Source organism: Danio rerio, chromosome 10 (genome assembly GCF_052040795.2).
Source record: "Danio rerio strain M-AB ecotype USA chromosome 10, GRCz13ab, whole genome shotgun sequence".
NCBI classification, from domain to species: Eukaryota; Metazoa; Chordata; class Actinopteri; order Cypriniformes; family Danionidae; genus Danio; species Danio rerio.
In genome coordinates this window covers 43,865,007-43,884,971 of record NC_141030.1, presented here as the reverse complement: position 1 = coordinate 43,884,971, position 19,965 = coordinate 43,865,007, and the positions used below count along the sequence as shown (strand labels likewise).

Below are 19,965 nucleotides of genomic sequence, written 5' to 3'. Positions count from 1 at the left end.
TTGATGGGTTGTTGAGATTTTCTTTACACATCATGGCAATGTGTTTTTTTATTATTATATTATATCCATTAGATTGATTACAATTATAAATCAGTGTGGAATCCTGTGTAATGGAAGAAAAATAAAAGCAGACTGCTCAAGTATTTAAGTGATAGTAATTGGTATATTTGGTGACCTGCAGCACTTTTACAGCCCCCAGTAAACCCTCCCATCATGCCCCACGGTGGTCTTTCATAGATGGCCAGGTTTATGACGCAGATTTATGATCCTCCAGCAGGCCACTGAAATGCACTGTAACTCAAGCACAGATGCACAACTAGAGGACTTTTGCTCTTATTATTCCTCTCTGTTCACCAAATTACGGCTTGGCGGCAAAAACTTTTTAATTTTTTTTGCTGCGCTTTCAAATGACTTATTTAAAATGAGTTAAAACAATTCAATTCTACAATGTCTTTGATGATTTATTTGCATGTACATCCCACTTATTTTGTGTACTTCGGACTACATGAATAATTTACTTTGGCTTAACTACGTGGATAGTGGATGTGTAGCTCCCAGCATGCTTTGCATGGGATTGCATGAAGACCCACATACATTACATTTACATTAACATTTAGTCATTTAGCAGACGCTTTTATCCAAAGCGACTTACAAATGAGGACAAGGAAGCAATTTACACAACTAAGAGCAACAATGAATAAGTGCTATAGGCAAGTTTCAGGTCTGTAAAGTCTAAGAAGGAAGGTATTAGTAGTATTAGTTTTTTTTTTTTTTTTGGGTACAGTTAGTGTGATATTCAGAGAGGCAATTGCAGATTAGGAAGTAAAGTGGAGACCAATGGAAACAAATGCAAATAACATATACGATATACAAGTTTGTGTTTGGATATCACATATATAAACTATATGACATACAGTTGAGGACAGAAATATTAACCCCCTTTTAATCTTTTTTTTTTTATATATTTCTCAAATTATATATTATATTTAACAGAGCAAGAAAATCTTCACAGTATGTCTGATAATATTTATTTCTTCTGGAGAAAGTCCTATTTGTTTTATTTTTGCTAGAACAAAAGCAGTTTTTAATTTTTTATGAACCATTTTAGGGACAAAATTATTAGCCCCTTTAAGCTATATACTTTTTCTGATAGTCTACAGAACAAGCCATCATAATACAATAACTTGCCTAATTACCCTAACCTGCCTAATTAACCTAGTTAAGCCTTTAAATGTGATCTTAAGCTGTATAGAAGTGTCTTGAAAAATATCTAGGCAAATATTATGTACTGTCATCATGGCAAAGATTAAATAAATCAGTTATTAGCAAAGAGTTATTAAAACTATTATAAAAAAGTTTTATAACATCTAATAACATTGCATTGTGAATATCAAAGAGTATCGCTGCTTAATATATACCCTTAAAGGGTTAGTTCACCCCAAAATTTAAATACACTTACTATTTACTCTCCCTTAAGTGGTTATGAACCTTTATGAGTTTATTTATTTAAGAAAAAAATATTGCAACTGTAAATGCATTTAAAAATATTGCCTTTTACACATACTTTTTAAACATTGTAAATAGAAATACAGCGGGGAAAATAAGCATATTGTCATGTCATGTTTTTTCCTGGGAATGATATTTCTAAAGGAGCTGTTGACATGGAATTGAAGCAGATTTTAACAACAATGCAAACATTAAAAAAATAATAATAATAAAATAAATAAATAAATAAATCAAAAATAAAAAAAGAGTTGTGTGTGATAATGAAATGGCACAAGGAGAAAGTACTAAACTACTGAAATGTATTTAATACTTTATGTTAAAAACCTTTTTGGTGACGACATCTTAAAGATGCCTCTCATACGGAGAATAAAGTCACATGCATTGCTGAGGTGTAATTATTCACAGACTTTAACAAAATTTTGATGGTTCTGTGGGTCTCATCTGTCAAATCTGAGCTTTATTTTGTATTTTTATTGGATTCAAGTCAGGTGATTGGCTGGGCCATTCTACAGCTTGATTTTCTTTCTCTGAAAGCATCTGGGAGTTTCCTTGACTGTGTTTTGGATTATAGTCTAGCTGAAATGTCCACCCTGGTTTCATCTTCATCCTCCTGCTAAAGTAGTAGATGTTGGACTGAAGCAGCTGATATTCATTTACAAGGAAGAGCAGAGAGTTGCTGAAGAGCTACTGAGAGATTTCAGCTGCTGTGTGGGCTTTCACTACACCTCCCTTTCTTCATGTGTTCAACACTTCCCCTTGTCATTTCATTTTATTACACATAACTTCATTTTTAAACTAATTAGTTTTGTTTTCTTTGCATATATTAATTTTGGTTTGGACGGAGTTTCTCATCAAATCTTGACCAATCAAATGCTCTCTAGTATCTGACATGCCCCGCCCCCTTCAGGACGCTTCTCATTTGATGCGCCTGAGCTCAACCACTCCAAAGAGCTTAGAATGACCAAGAGGCGACACTCAGTAGAATGTTCCATTGCAACAGCAGCGCCCAGCAACAGCCCCAGATTCCGCCATTTTGGAGTGAAAGCGAATGGCCGTCTATTGGAACTTATTGCTGTCGAGATGCCAAGCAGCTGCTTTGTTTTTTTATTTATTTACTTTAAAAAGCGCGATAAAGCTGAGAAACAACCATAAAGATGACAATACAGCACTTACCATCACAATCATCAGCACTTTTAATAGTTTATTTTACAGACTTATACTATAGTGTTGCTCTATTGGAGGTTTAATTTCAAAATAGCAGTCGCACCCTCTAGTGGCTGTTTCCTAAATTGCACTAGAGTGTCGCCTCTTGGTGACTCTATGCTCTTTGACCACTCTCACTGGCAGAGCGGTGATAAAATAAAACGCTATTGGCTGTTTTTTTAAAGGGGAGGAGCTACATTATGCCCGCCCTTTCTTTGTCTTAGTTGAGATTACGCTAAACATAGAATAAAATCCACATTTTGAAGCACTTCAGTGGACATTTAAGCCTTTTTCATTAAGCCATATTCCAATAAGTTGCATGGTGCAAGTCCGGTTTGTAGCAGCGGAGCGTATTAACTGCCTGGGTGCCAAAAAAGCCATGAAAAACTGCACATGCTCAGCAGAAAAGCAAAGTCTGCTCGAATAAAATGCTGACAGGATATTTCTACATAGTATATTTTTCCCTGTTGCTTGCGATAGCGAAACTGTGATGTCATGGCAACGCTGATAAACTGACAACCCTTGACTAAATATTAATGGTTAATTTATTGTTTTTTGTCTTTTACATTTAGTATAAATACATTTTTTGAGTTAACCTGGAAAAGATTTAGCAATATTCACTCATCGGCCACTTTATTAGGTACACCTGTCTAACTGCTTGTTACTGCAAATTTCTTATCAGCCAATCACATGGCATCAACTCAATGCATTTAGACAAGTAGACATGGTCAAGCGATCTGCTGCAGTTCAAATCGAGCATCAGAATGGGGAAGAAAGGGGATTTAAGTGACTTTGAACATCACATAGTTGTTGGTGCCAGACAGGCTGGTCAGAGTATTTCAGAAGCTGCTGATCTACTGGGATTTTCACGCACAACCATCTCTAGGGTTTACAGAGAATGGTTCTAAAAAGAGAGAATATCCAGCGAGCTGCAGTTCTGTGGGCGTAAATGTCTTGTTGATGCCAGAGGTCAGGAGAATGGCCAGGCTGGTTCCAGCTTATAGAAAGGTAACAGTAACTCAAATAACTACTCATTAAAACTGATATATGCAGAAGAGCATCTCTGAACGCACAAAACGTCCAACCTTGAGGCGGATGGGTTACAGCAGCAGAAGACCACACTCTGTGCCACTACTCTCAGCTAAGAACAGGACACTGAGGCTACAATTCGCACAGGCTCACCAAAATTGGACCCAATAGAAGACTTGAAAAACATTGCCTGGTCTGATGAGCCTAGATTGTTGCTGCATCATTCAGACGGTAGGGAACAAGTGAGAACTGACCGAATTTAAATTTTGGTGTGAACTATCCCTTTTTCGTAGCGCGAGTCACATCAATTGGGATTGCGAACAGAGCGCCGCTGACCTCAGCTTCACACCCACGTGTAAAAAAGCAAGCCTATGAAAAGCACCCCTGGCCGGTAAATAGGATTGGTCACGTAGTATTTTAATCAGGCCAGAGCGATTGATAGTCACAGCTTGTCATGTTAACTGTGCTCATCATTCAGAGCCCGGGGCAGTCCATGTCTGTCAGGTGGGCGGAAAGACTCCAACGCCGCCGTGAATTAGGAGTCTCCAAAGCTGAGCGTAATCTGCCTCCGCTCACCAGCGCGCCGCGTATATAGATCAGCTGCGACGCCGCGCTGGCAGCTAATCCCAGAGCCAAGCGCTTTTGATGGATATGGAAATTGATCCGGCTTCCACACAGATCAGAGCTGGGCTGAGACACGCTAAACTGCCATCGCTTTATTCACAAGAAGACAATTGAAAACGATCAAAGCAGGATATTATGAGTCAAGATTGGTAATGTGATATTGAGTTCGAGTCGGTGTGGACTAACTCTTGTTATAGAGTTTAGTACTGGTATAAAGCATTTAAATTGGGAGATATTTAGTGACTGATATGTACAGTTGAAGTCAAAATTATGTGTATATGTGTTTTTTCATTTTTACAAATGATGATTAACAGAGCAAGACATTTTTCACAGTATTTCCTATAATGTTTTTTCTTCTGTTGAAAGTTTTATTCGGTTTATTTTGGCTAGAATAAAAGCAGTTTTTAATTAAAAAAGCAAATAAATTAATTAAGGTAAAAATTATAAGCTCTCGTAAGCAATATTTTTTTTTCGATTGTCTACAGAACAAACCCTCATTATGCAATTACTTGCCTAATTAACCTAGTTAAAGGAGCAGAAGGTGATCTGCCAAAAAACTAACTGGTTAACTCAATATCTTTCAAACACAGTCCCACCCCTGCCCTCCATAGCCGAGTCTCCTGAAACACAAACACACATTAAAAATTACAGTAAACAACCCACTAGATCATGTTAGAAAACTTTACAGTACTTTATTATACCAAAATTCCAAATGAAAAACTGTAATATATCAGCAAGTTTTCAGTTGAGTAGCCAGCAAAACTTCATAATGTGCAATAAATTATACAGGACAGACTTACTCTTTCATTAAAAAATCTTGAAAATAGTCACATCACTCTTTCACTGGAAGATTTTAGTGCTGAACAACACTTCTGTGCATATAACCCATTCATAACAACACAATCTACATCAGCTTTGCGTGACTAAAATAGTTTTAAAACAGAACATTACCTGTCTAACAGAAATACTTCAGCCATAGCGTCATCCTTCCTCCAGCATGCAAAACTAACTCCAATATTGAATCAGGATTGTAAAGTTTTGATTTGGCATGTTTTTAATCTTTCTTTCTCTCTCTCTCTCTCTCTCTCTCTCTCTCTCTCTCTCTCTCTCTCTCTCTCTCTCTTTCTCTCTGTCTCTCTCTCCCTCTCGTGAATGCGTAGCACATGTATGCACAAATAGCGGATCTGTGTACAAACAGGTGCATTTCTGCATTTGTTGACAGACAGTTTGGCCTACTTATCGGAATTATGGGAGATGTCCCAGTCCCATTTTAAAAATTAAATACATTTAAATCATTTACTTTAATAATTACTACTGGAATGTGAAGAGACTTTCAACCAGCACAACAATAAAATCTTTCTGAAGACAATCACCTACTGCACTTTTAACTTCCTTCCTTCCAGTTGTCCCAACACAAATTGATTGTGTGAAACCCAGCATTTATTACAGTGTGGCTTATATGTAAATGCATATAAATATGACTTGTAGTTTCCCCAACAATATGTAAATTTTGATGTAAAAATAGCCTCTTCTGTTTTTCCTGCACATCTCATCTACAGCCTTTTGAGTTGATTTCTGACTGTTCTAGGCTGCGAAATAACTAAAATCCTTCAGGCAGATTGATTTGGAACCATTATATGGCCAAAAAATAATCTTTAACTACGTTTTTCTGCTTTCAGACAACTACACACCTTAGAATGTCCACGAGCCAATCAGAATCAAGCATTCAAAAGTCATATAGTATAAATGCATATACAGTTTAAGTCAGAATTATTCAGGGTTTCTGCAGATATCATAATGTCAAATTTAAGACTTTGTAAGACCTTTTTTAAGACCATTAAGTATTAAATTTAAGACCTACATCACAATATAAAAAAAAACACGCAAGAGAAAAGGCTAAATCAAAAAACTAGTGGTAAAATAATTGTATTAAAATTGAACAATACCAAAGACAGGTTAGATGCACAATTGAACTACAGAAAAAACAAACAAACAAACAAACAAACAATTATCTTATAGCTTAATGCAAATCTTGCATTTATGCTAATAAACAAATGATCAAAAGAAATAAATGCAACTCAAATATATAAAATATGAATTGATGTTTACTTTAAACATATTATATATATTAATATATAAATAATAATAATAATTATAATTATTATATATAAATATATATATATATATTATAATTATAATTATTATATATATATATATATATATATATATATATATATATATATATATATATACACGTTTTTTTTTTTTCTCGATTAATTTTGTGGCTAAAAGGTATCAGTTCAGTACCGTTTAAAAAAAGTATAAATTTAGCACCGGTATCGAAAAACAACCAAACGATACCCAACCCTAATCTTAAGGCTGATTTATATTTTCACTAGATGCCACATCGCGCACCTCACAAAACGGGCGACACTGTTATACTTGACACGTTCGCCATTGATATTTTCTTTTAAATGACAGGGGGCGGTCAAAAGAAACAGACGTTAAAATCAGACCGATAAATAGAGAAGTAGAAAGCTTCCGGAACTAGGTCATATCGTTAATATCATTTAATATAATTGTTTTAATATTTTTTAATTATTTACTATAAAGATTTTTATAACCATTCAAGATTTTTCAAATCAAAATATTTTTTTAATCTAAATGACGCATCACTTGCTTTTTTTCATATCTCGGACAGTTCTACCTATTAAAGTTGAATATTAATGGCAACAGATCTTGGGTTGCTCTACAATTATATTTTTTTATTATGGCAAGAATAAAAACAAAAAACACTGACGTTTTTTTATTTATTATTTTGCCCACTCAACAATTAACACATTACAGTCTGGCTAGTTTCTGTCCTCCACTTATAAGCTAAAAAGGCAATAATGGTCCAACATTCCTGACCATTATGACCGATAGAAATTGGGCATCACTATATTGTAAACAAATAGGTTCATATATTCCTTTCCAATTATATTATTATATATCAGAATTATTAGCCCCCAAGTTTATTTTTTCCCCAATTTCCGTTTAACGAAGATGAGATTTTTTTCAACACATTTCTAAACATAATAGTTTTAATGACTCATCTCTAATAACTGATTTATTTTATCTTTGTCATGATGACAGTAAATAATATTTTACTAGATATTTTTCAAGATACTAGTAGTCAGCTTAAAAGGTTTTAAGGTGCATTAGGTGATTGTTTTTAGAAACACGTTTTGTTCTGTCTCCTCTGCACACACAACCATAAGTACTGATTAAAGTAAATGATCTAAATGTATTTATATGTATTTTTATATTCTGGGTAAGACATAAAACTAAAAAATGTTCATCCAATTAAAACTTGTCCAGCCAATAATTCCAATAAATCTGATAAGTAGCCCAAACTGTCTGTCAACAAATGGAGAGTTGTACATCTGCTCACCTGTTTATGCAGATCCGCAGCTTGGTGCGCATGCATGTATGCCGTGTGTTCATGTGCACACAAGAGAGAGTGACACATCAACAAATACATATAAATAAATCATACATTTCAAATCCTAATTATAACTTTGAAATGTACTGTCTATAAGCTCAATAAGCTGTTCCCTTTCAAACAAGATCAGAGATGTGGGAAGAGAAAACCTTTGAAAGCAATAAAAGAAGACTATTATGATCATTGCAATGATAATGGGATATTGAGTTCAGACAAACTCAAATCTCAATGTGAACAAACACTCTCCATCCTGAATCTAAGATGAGTTTTTCCAGCATGCAGGGCTTCAATTCTCCACTATAAATGAACAGATGAATGAATCGATAAAGGAATGATGAGCTACTCAAGCCACGCATGAATGGCGAAGAATAATATTTGAATCGTAATAGGAAACTGAGAGCGAGAGAAGGGGAAGGAGAGAAAAGGTTAGACACACAAAGGTATTTCCTCCCATCTTAAAGTGGATCTCCTCCATTAAGAAAGAGTCTACAGAATGTAATGTAAATATAGAAACGTAACCTTAACCCTAAATGTACAAACCTGACGTGCTGTTTGTGTTACTGCCACAGCTGCAAACCTCAAGTACACAACAAGATTTCTTTCTCATTATAAAAATCATAATTGCTGATTGGAAAGTAAGGTACTTTATTGGAAATGAGGTACTTTAAAGAGCCCATATTATACATGAAATAGGGTCATATCTTGGTTGTAAGGGTCTCCAACAACAGTTTAATATGCATGCAAGGTCAAAAAACACTTTCGTGGTCTTATAATCTGCATTTATTTTTACCTAATTATCCCAGCGACTCCTGTATGAATCGTCCAGTGATTCATTTGTTCCCAAACCCCTCCTTAGCGCGAAGCTAATCTGCGCTGATTGGACCAATGACAGTCTGTTGCGATTGGTCGACTGCCTTCAGTCAGAGAGTGAAATGCCAAACAGCTAATCAGCAATATAAAGATAATCACAGTTCATACACGCTCGATAACCCACGATAACCTATTGCACACACACACGCACTTAACCCTGCTCCGGTCGACAACGCGCGCCCACACACACACACACACACACACACACACACACACACACACCTCCGGACGACAGCACGCGCACACACAGACACACACACTAACGTTACTCCTCGTCCACGGAGCTCCGTTAACAAAGCAGCACGCGTCGCGTTTTTAACGTGACTTTGCACGCGATAAGAGAATATAGCCAGTTAACCTGATACAGTACACGCGGTTACAAGTAACAAATCACAACTAAATACATTTGCAAGCTCGAGTCAACGAGGCAACTTTAATCGCACGTACTTACACTTGAGAAATGGAGGAAGAAAAATCCATCCTGACGTCCATCAGTAAGTTACTCTTTACTGATCCTTCCTTTAACAAACGCTGATGAAGTATTCTTTCTAGCATGTAGTTTCCAGAAGTTTCCAGTAGTTTCCAACTGTTTAAAGCTTGGTTATAATGCTGAGGTTTCATCTTTGGGTAGAGACTCAATATAGCCATCTGCAGTGTGACTTCAATCGACCGGCATGTTTGTGTGTGTGTGTTTGTGGGTGTGTGTGTGTGTGTCTGGGTTTCTGCGTCAGAGGGCGGGGCCTCAGGTTTGAAATCTCCCGGGTTTGCGCGTGCACGTGAATAACTTGGTTTCGTTCGTACGTCATGGCGAAACATCTAATGAATCGGTATCAAGGCGACTCGTTTGAAGCACTATGAGTCGACTCTTTTATAGATGAATCAACAGTTTTAAACACTGTACACTAGCAGATTTAAGCCTTAGCTGGATACTTCACTTCACTTAGAGCTGTGTTACACACTACATGGAGGGGAATTTTCAAAAACCCATAATATGGGCTCTTTAATACTCCTTTTGTAATTTCTACATACGTAAGGACCATCGGTAGCTTTGTGTTGGAGAAAATGTGGTAAAATTGTAGACCATACCCACATTTTTTGGGACTGTCCTACGATTCAAGAGTTTTGGAAAAATGTTAAAAAAGAAATAGATAATATATTAGACAGGGAGATACCCCTCGATCCGGTTGTGTGTTTACTGGGAGCACTGCCCAAAGAGAAGTTTGATAAGGAAGCAAGATTTGTCCTAAGGATATTATTACTGGTTGCAAAAAAAAATGATAACAGTACATTGGATGGAAGAAAGTTCTCCAAAAGTGTCTCAGTGGATTCAGAGACTTAAACAGGTCTATATAATGGAAAAAATGACTGCATGTCTACAGATGAAAACTGATATTTTTCTGAAGAGGTGGAAAAGTATTACGACATATTTGGATATGTATATTTAGAGATTGCTTAACCTCACCTTAACATGACTGTTATTTGATGTAACTACTATGCAATACAATGTAACTTGATGTACAGATGTATCCCCTGGAAAGTAATTATGATGGCAATACCTTTTATTTAAATATTTTTTTTTCTTCTTTATTTTTTATTATTATTATAATTTCATTTTTTTTTTTTTTTTTTTTTAGGTATCCCCCCGTGTGTAAGGGGTAAAATTTTTGGGGAAGGGGTTGTTCTGTAAAATAAATATATAGAAAAATCTTAAATAAAAAAAGTTTTTTTTTAAAAATTCATAGTTGCATATATATCTTGGTGTATGTTACGACATCAATGACTTGTAGCATCTTGCACATTGCAGCACCACCTAGTAGTCAGGAGATATGAAAAATGCCTATTTTTGCTAATAGCTTGTGAACCCTTTGATCAAAAGTCTTAAAAATGGCCTCATTACATACAAAGTGTCATTCAGAATAAAATGGATTCCAGTTTTCACGTTTGACACTTTGGACATCTGCCATTTAGACATCTAGAGTCTTTTTTGTCATGAGACTGGTCTTGTTATATTCCTTGGATCCTGCTGATACCATTGATTACAAATATGCTTAAAGTCCTGTTCGCCATTTGGATTTGGTCCTTCAAACGCCTTTATTTGCGTACCTTGGATTGATTTTTGCTGTTTAATTTGTAGTCTAAAGTTTAAAAAACCTTTGGATAGCCATGTAAATAAAGGTTTTAAATATTTTTTCCACATTTTTCGAGTGCCTTGGATTGATTTTTGCTGTTTATTCTGATGAACTCCTTGCCCAAAGAGCGCAGACACATTATTTAAGCTACCTCTGAGCACTTTTTGTATGATTTTGGATTTTTACACTACATATGCTACATATGTTTATTGTGGGCGGCACAGGGGCTCTAAAATGTGCTTTAGGTGAATTGGATGAACTAAATTGGCCATAGTGTACGAGTGTGTGAATGAGTGTGTATGGGTGTTTCCCAGTGCTGGGTTGCGACTGAAAGGGCATCTACTTTTTTGTAAAACATATGGTTGAAAAGTTGGTGGTTTAATCTGCCGTTACGACCTCTAATAAATCGGAGACAATTCTGAAGGAATATGTATAAATGAATGTTTATTTTTGTCAAATTTATCTAAAATTATCCAGAGACCATTGATACCTAACATGCTAAACTTGGCCAGACTTCCTGTCTCCCATTTTGATTTTGTTGTATTTTTGTTTTATTTTGCAAACTCCTAGTTTGTCGAAAATATGACCAAAATTTACTCAGTTCATCTTCAGACCATGATGACCAAATGTTGTGAAGCTCATGTCTGTAAACAAAGTATTTTTGGTTTATGGCACCGACAGATTTGTAGGCATAATGCCAAACTGCATCTGGCTGTCTCTCTGCAATACTTAAATATATTGACACCAACATTTTCATTTTGATCACAATACATCACATTTGTAAAAACGCCACCTATTGGTCAAAAGTTATAAACCAATAAATCCTTCATCTTCACTGTTTTCATGATTTGCTGATATTTTAAGTGAAAATGACTTGTTTATTGATAAATGTTTTCAAAAAGTCTCAACTTAGCTTGTAGCACATGGCCTTAGGACTGCATTGCTCGTTCTGCCTCTGGCCTGCTTTCACTCATTCTGCCTCTGGACTGCTTTGCTCATTCTGCCTCTGGACTGCATTGCTTGTTCTGCCTCTGGACTGCTTTGCTTGTTCTGCCTCTGGACTGCTTTCACTCATTCTGCCTCTGGACTGCTTTGCTCATTCTGCCTCTGGACTGCTTTGCTTGTTCTGCCTCTGGACTGCTTTGCTCATTCTGCCTCTGGACCGCATTGCTCGTTCTGCCTCTGGACTGCTTTCACTCATTCTGCCTCTGGCCTGCTTTGCTCATTCTGCCTCTGGACTGCTTTCACTCATTCTGCCTCTGGACTGCTTTCACTCATTCTGCCTCTGGACTGCTTTGCTCATTCTGCCTCTGGACTGCTTTGCTCATTCTCTGGACTGCTTTCACTCATTCTGCCTCTGGACTACTTTCACTCATTCTGCCTCTGGACTGCTTTGCTCATTCTGCCTCTGGACTGCTTTGCTCATTCTCTGGACTGCTTTCACTCATTCTGCCTCTGGACTGCTTTGCTTGTTCTGCCTCTGGACTACTTTCACTCATTCTGCTTCTGGACTGCTTTGCTCATTCTCTGGACTACTTTCACTCATTCTGCCTCTGGACTGCTTTGCTTGTTCTGCCTCTGGACTACTTTCACTCATTCTGCCTCTGGACTACTTTCACTCATTCTGCCTCTGGACTACTTTCACTCATTCTGCCTCTGGACTGCTTTGCTTGTTCTGCCTCTGGACTACTTTCACTCATTCAGCCTCTGGACTACTTTCACTCATTTTGCCTCTGGACTACTTTCACTCATTCTGCCTCTGGACTGCTTTGCTTGTTCTGCCTCTGGACTACTTTCACTCATTCTGCCTCTGGACTACTTTCACTCATTCTGCTTCTGGACTGCTTTGCTCATTCTCTGGACTACTTTCACTCATTCTGCCTCTGGACTACTTTCACTCATTCTGCCTCTGGACTACTTTCACTCATTCTGCCTCTGGACTACTTTCACTCATTCTGCCTCTGGACTGCTTTCACTCATTCTGCCTCTGGACTACTTTCACTCGTTCTGCCTCTGGACTACTTTCACTCATTCTGCCTCTGGACTGCTTTGCTCATTCTCTGGACTGCTTTGCTCGTTCTGCCTCTGGACTACTTTCACTCATTCTGCCTCTGGACTGCTTTTACTCATTCTGCCTCTGGACTGCTTTGCTCATTCTGCCTCTGGACTGCTTTGCTCGTTCTGCCTCTGGACTGCTTTGCTCATTCTGTCTCTGGACTGCTTTGCTCATTCTGCCTCTGGACTGCTTTGCTCATTCTGTCTCTGGACTACTTTCACTCATTCTGTCTCTGGACTACTTTCACTCATTCTGTCTCTGGACTGCTTTGCTCATTCTGCCTCTGGACTACTTTCACTCATTCTGTCTCTGGACTGCTTTGCTCATTCTGCCTCTGGACTACTTTCACTCATTCTGCCTCTGGACTACTTTCACTCATTCTGCCTCTGGACTACTTTCACTCATTCTGCCTCTAGACTGCTTTGCTCATTCTGCCTCTGGACTGCTTTGCTCATTCTGCCTCTGGACTACTTTCACTCATTCTGCCTCTGGACTGCTTTGCTCATTCTGTCTCTGGACTGCTTGGCCCCTTAATTGCTGCTTGCAGTTATATTAATCATCAGTAACATAATGATTAGTTTTAAGTAAATAAATAAGTTTTAAGTAAATGATAAGTAAACTTTTTTTCATATTGTTTTTTTTTTTTTTTTTTAGAATTTGGGTAAAGCTAACATAATTTTCCTCCTGTGGTTTTACATTGTTCTCTCAGATCTAATTTCTTTCGGCTGCAACAGAAGAGAAAACTGAACTGACTGAAGTGTATGTTAAATTCTGCTATAACACATTTTGTGGCAGTGCTGAAACACACACCACACACTTGCAGTTTTAACACTGACATATTGTGCAATATACTGGCACACATGCGATTTCCATAAACTCTATCTTGGATCTAGACAAAATATGGGGTGAGAGAAAGCATCCGATGAGGAAAGAATATAGCGGGACATCTAGAAACATGGAGAAAAGGGGGCTGTGATGGAAAACGGTAAATGTAATCAGTTCTTCCATCTCTGTTACTGTGAATGTGGCAGATTGAAAACACCTCAAGCAGTGTGTAAAGAATCATGTCTCTCTCCACACAACACGTACAGCTATCTTTATGGGGAGATCCCAAAGACGTACTGATCTTTATACTGTACTGTAGTGCATACTGTACAAAACAATCAACATTTTTCTATGATCAAAATAGTTCACTAAGTGTGATTTAAGAGCGGTTTTTCTCATGGGGACCAAAAAAAGAGGGTTACACTTAATTTAATGGTGTGACTATTCATTTAACTGCTGAGTAATATTAATTAATTACATGTATTTACAATGTGGTTGGGGTTACATCGTGGTCAAGGGTGAGTTACATGTAATTATGCATAATCCAACACAAGATCATTGTGAATGCGTAGCCACATATACATATGTGGAAAGTGTGAATTATGTATCCAGAGGTATGTATGCCTGCATTTAGTCTTTAAAATGAATGCTACAGAGCAAAATAAAGCCTCTGAAGGCATTTTGTTCCTTTTTGCGCTACTGGTTTACCGCTTACCTACTCGTCAATGTTTTTTTCCACTGTTACCAGTTTGTCCAGTGGTACATGAGAGAACTTGAGATGCAGAGAGGAGATGACGAGGACAACAGCATTCGGATCTGGCAAAAATTGGTTCCAGAAAGCAGGTAAAACAAAAACAAAAGACAAAAAAAAGTAAACGAGTGAAAAACAGGGTGAAAACGTGGTAACGTCAGGTGGCTGCGAGGGCTTTTCTTTTTTTAGATTGCTTTTGAAAACAATCAGTTTTGTACTGGTCAGTATGTACTTTTGAAAACACTGTTGGTTGGGTTTAGGAAAGGGGGTAATCGGGTCAATCAGTGCTTTTGAAAACACTGTCGGTTGGGTTTAGGTAAGGGGGTAATCGGGTTAATCTCTGCTTTTGAAAACACTTATGGTTGGGTTTAGAGAAGGGGGTGATCGGGTCAATAAGTGATTTTGAAAACACTTATGGTTGGGTTTAGGGAAGGGGGTGATCGGGTCAATCGGTGGTTTTGAAAACACTGTCAGTTGGGTTTAGGGAAGGGGGTGATCGGGTCAATCGGTGGTTTTGAAAACACTGTCAGTTGGGTTTAGGGAAGGGGTGATCGGGTCAATCAGTGCTTTTGGAAACACTGTTGGTTGGTTTTAGGGAAGGGGGTGATCTGTGCTTTTGAAAACACTATTGGTTGGGTTGAGGGAAGGGGATGGGTGGAGTTATCGGTCGGTCAGTCTGTCAGTCAACATCGGCCTCTAGTAGATTTACTTGAGAAGACTAGGCGCGAATAGCCTATATCGCGAATAACTCGCGATATGAATTTAAGATCTGACAAAAAGCGTACACAGTGGCCAATGGTGGATTTGTGAAAAAAAAATGAAAACACCTCCTGGGATGTATTGCGCTCTGTCCAGAAATGTACACTGGGGTACTTATCACTAATGAGCCTGGGGTGGCATAATCCATTGTAATCACAATAGTAATTGCATGGAACATGTAACTACGCCACCTTAAGATTAAAGTGTTACAGAAAAATGTCCTCAATATTTAGGACATTTAGTCTCCACAATATAAGAAATGCAAGGTACACACACAATTGTTTGGTTTTCATGTTTCATATTTATACTGTACAGACTATATATTGTGTCATCTTCCCCCATCCCTCACAGAAAAAAAAAAAAACTGCAGTTTTACATTATTTTGGATGATTTATGAGCCGATTGTCTCATGAGAAACAATGTCCTTGCAAGGTGAAAAATGATTATTATTACTATATATGAGGATATTGGGAACATCCCCATGGTTAAGCAAGTCCCCATGAGGCTTTGTGTATTCAGGTTTAAGTCCCCACTTAGATATAAAAACAAGTACACACAGAGAGACCGGTGCAGTAGTTGATTCTATCTCCCTGTGTCCTCAGAGTGTGTGTCTCTTCCATTATTAACAGCCTGTGAGATGTGTTTAATAAAGTTCTCGTCATCCACCATCTCTGCAGCCTCTGAGAGGACAAACCCAGGAGGTGCTGAGCTTGTTTTTTATATTTCTGTCACCTGATGAATTCTGAGTTGTTGGCTAAAGACTGTTTAACAAACTTTCAGAAGTTTATTAATATGATTGCAATCACTGACATTATCAGACAAGAATGAAACATAATCTAAATTAAGTTGCGCGATGACATCTGTGGAGTTGTTCATACTGTAGCTGTATTAGAGTCTAAAACATTGACATTAATATTGAACAACTGGATACGTTTCTGTGTGGAGTTTGCATGTTTGTGTTGGTGTGGGTTTCCTCTGGGTGCTCCGGTTTCCCTCACAGTCTAAACACATGCGCTATAGGGGAATTGAATAAACTAAATTGGCTGTAGTGTATGATTGAGTGTGTGTGTGTGTGTGTGTGTTTGTTTGTGTGTTTAGATTGTGTGTGTGTGTGTGTATGTGTGTGTGTTTGTGTGCATGTGTGTGCATGCAGTATTTAGAGTGAGTGTGTATGCAGTTATTGCCCTTAATGGGCATGTGTGTGTGTGTGTGTGTGTGTTTGTTTGTTTGTGTGTTTAGATTGAGTGTGTATGCAGTTATTGCCAGTGTGTGTGTGTGTGTGTGTGTGTGTGTGTGTGTGTGTTTGTGTGTTTAGATTGAGTATGTGTGTATGTGTGTGTGTGTGTGTGTGTGTGTGTGTATGTGTGTGTGTGTTTGTTTGTTTGTGTGCATGTATGTGCATGCAGTATTTAGAGTGAGTGTGTATGCAGTTATTGCCCTTAATGGGCATGTGTGTGTGTTTGTTTGTTTGTGTGTTTAGATTGAGTGTGTATGCAGTTATTGCCAGTGTGTGTGTGTGTGTGTGTGTGTGTGTGTGTGTGTGTGTGTGTGTGCAGTAATTAGAGTGAGTGCGTATGCAGTTATAGCCGTTGATTTGTGTGTGTGTGTGTGTGTGTGTGTTTGTGTTTGTGTTTAGAGTGAGTGTGTATGCAGTTTTTGCCATTGTTGTGTGTGTGTGTGTGTGTGTGTCTGTGTAAGTGTAAGTGTGAGTGCAATAGAGTGTGTTTGCAGTTATTGCCTTTAATGGGGGTGTGTGTTTATTTGTGTGTGTGTGTGTGTGTGTGTGTGTGTGTGTGTGTGCGTGCGTGCGTGTGTGCGTGTATGTGTGTGAATGAGTGTGTATGGGTGCTTCATAATAGGTTGCAGCTGGAAAAAAAATATGCCAGAATAGTTGGCGGTTCATTCCGCGACGACGACCCTGATATAGAGACTAGGGATGCTCATTTCGGTTAATTTTGCTAACCGACAACCTCAACTCCTTAATCAAATATTAATGGTTAACTGCTCAGAATAATATTAAATTATTATTAAAAAAAAAAAAATGATGTGTTTATTTGAGAGCGCAGTTCTTCTTGTGCACTTTTAAATAAACACTCCTGAAGTGCGATTTAATTCGTTTATGTAGTGAGTATGTCTCAGAGCGGCATTAATGCGTCCTAAAGTAAAGTGAAATGCCAATAAACTCCAGCAAGATAGAGTCATTATACGCAGAACCACAGACTTTTATCTATAAATAAATAAAAATTATGGAAACTGTGTTCATCCTAACTGAAAGCTACGTGGAGTTTGCTGGCCTCACGCACCTGTCAGTCAGTCAGCACATATCCTTAAAGGGTTAAACAAATAACGCAAAGTACTACTACGGTTACAGAAAGTTTGCGCTGTTACAATTCACTTACCTTTTAACGCATTTTGGTGCAATTATAACCCACTACTAAAACGACAACAAAAACAACGACTGAATGTTTTGAATGAGAAGCTGTAATGTAGCCGTGGCGAGATATATTTTGGTGCCCGCCATGGAAGAATGAATGTAGCGGAAACCATGATCTTTAAAAGTTCTCTATAGTTGTCTTGACAACACAAACCCTGCTGCTCTGGGATGAGCCCCACGCAAAACACTTGCGGCCGTTAGTAAACCATTCAAAAGATGCCCCTCTTAACGCAAAAAAGCAGATATGATTGGCCCCTTAGGCAGCCAAACTAAAAATATATAATAGTTTTTAATCGTTTAACTGTAAGGGTGTTACGATCCTCCAAATCCTCGACTTGTGTTCGATTACATTTTCGATTCTTAAATCATGGTTCGATTCGATTTTCGATTATGAATAATTAATTAATTAATGACCAATTAATTATTTGTAGCCTGCCGTTTAAACTACCTGACCTGCATGGTCTTTGTTTTACCCATAAACAAATCCTACATTAAATGAATAAAGGCAAGTTACACGCATAATTGCCACCTGTCAATCACTTTTTCTGCGGGACTCGTGAATAGGCAGTGATCTGTGTCGTTATAATGGCGTCGGTAAAAAAGGTGCACAACCAACAGGAACCAGCCAACAGTATCTGAGGTGTTCGCTAAAAGTACAAGTGAGTGAAAGATTGAAGCAGTCTACTGACCCGCTAACTGCCTGAACCTGCTGTCTCGAGCGCATGGCTGTGTGTGCGTCTGTGTCTGTGTGGTCACGTGATGTGCGTTTTCAGCAGTAGTGAGGAAAGAGGGCTGCTCAGAAATGCAAAACGCCAGTGTGGATGTGGATCGTTGTCGTTCTAAAATGCCATTTAAAAGACATATTAGTGTAAACAGGGCCTGAGTGTGTACTTTTCACGAGCGGATTTGCAACGGGGGCGGGGCGGAGGATCGCGATTCCGGTGTTGTCTATCGGACGAACCCTAATACGTACATAGCAGAGCTTGCAAAACAGTGTTTTTTTTTTTTGTCGACAACGTTGTCAACATAACTCACTGGAAATCCAAAATGCTTCCACACCAGCGACTTCATTGAAAGAGGAGAGGGTTTAAGCTCTGTCGTTGGGTTTCCTGCGTCTGCAGTTTAACAAGCACTTCAACAAGCCTGTTTTTTTCTCGCTTGGCAAGCCAAGCTGACGTGACATGGGGGCGTGGCAGCATCGACTAATTAAATTTTTGATTCGATAATCGAAATTGAGCATAAATTTCAATTGATTTCAATTTAAAATAGAAATTGTGACACCCTTATTTAACTGATACCATTAATCGGTTGTAAATGCACCCTTTCGGTTAACGGTTAATCGATTATTTTAAGCATCTCTAATAGAGACTAAGCTGGAGGAAAATGAATGATGAATGAATGAATGAATGAATGAATGAATGAATAAATGAATGAATGAATGAATGAAGTGTCCTCAAAACCTTGAAGTCTAATGCATTTATTCACAGAATAATTTCCAAATTTGCTTCATACCTTCCTAATTTCGTACTTTTGTGTGTGTGTGTGTGTGTGTGTGTGTGTGTGTGTGTGTGTGTGTGTGTGTGTGTGTGTGTGTGTGTGTGTCTTTTTTCAATCTTAAATCAAGAAGAATTTGTCAAAATATTGACTTGTTTTCAGACCCAAAAAAAAGTCAAAATGAGGAGAGTTTTTCCTTAATAAAAGCTAAATATTCTGCTGATGGGGCGAATAAAATTATATTATCACAAAAGGAAAACAACATTATATTGCTTAAACCATTGGCAGAATATTTCTCTTCTTTTAAGGAAACTCACTAAATTTTGACATACTACTTCTGAAAACAAGCCATTATTTTTTATTTGTCTTGAAAATATTTCTTGATTCATTTTTTTTTAGATATTTGTATTATAAACATCAACTTTTTTTGCAGTGTACTTTTGAATGCTAATGCCAGCTAATCATAATCAAATGGTTGTAATGAGCTTCATGTCTTTCTTTACAAAAATGAGTATCTTCCATCAGCATCATCATCTATGCTTGATCAAATCAGCATGCTACTAATGAGAAGCTTGTTTACAGTCTAATTATTCTTTTTTTATTCCAGGACATTCCAGCCGTTGCCCACTAAAGCATTGGCTTGTTTGCTTTCATCTGTTGCGGTTTACAAGTCCATTTTTCATATGGGCTGAATTTAAACAACCAAATTAAGTAGAATATTAAGACATTTAATTAGTTTCTTTAAATTAAGCTCATGGGGTGAGGCAGTGGCACAGTAGATAGTGCTGTCGCCTCACAGCA

The 19,965-nt window shown here is 37.7% G+C and overlaps 1 protein-coding gene and 1 long non-coding RNA gene across 2 annotated transcripts in view; both read right to left on the bottom strand.

Annotated features, from left to right (window-relative positions):
* Positions 1–19,965, bottom strand: part of clmpa (CXADR like membrane protein a) — a 158,016-nt gene that overhangs the window by 84,773 nt on the left and 53,278 nt on the right. The window lies entirely within an intron of this gene.
* LOC147842185 (uncharacterized) lies at positions 13,533–16,177 on the bottom strand. The gene is made up of 2 exons (XR_015501664.1): positions 14,834–16,177; positions 13,533–14,776 (listed from the first exon to the last, which is right to left on the bottom strand). It is a non-coding gene; the product is annotated as an uncharacterized LOC147842185 (long non-coding RNA).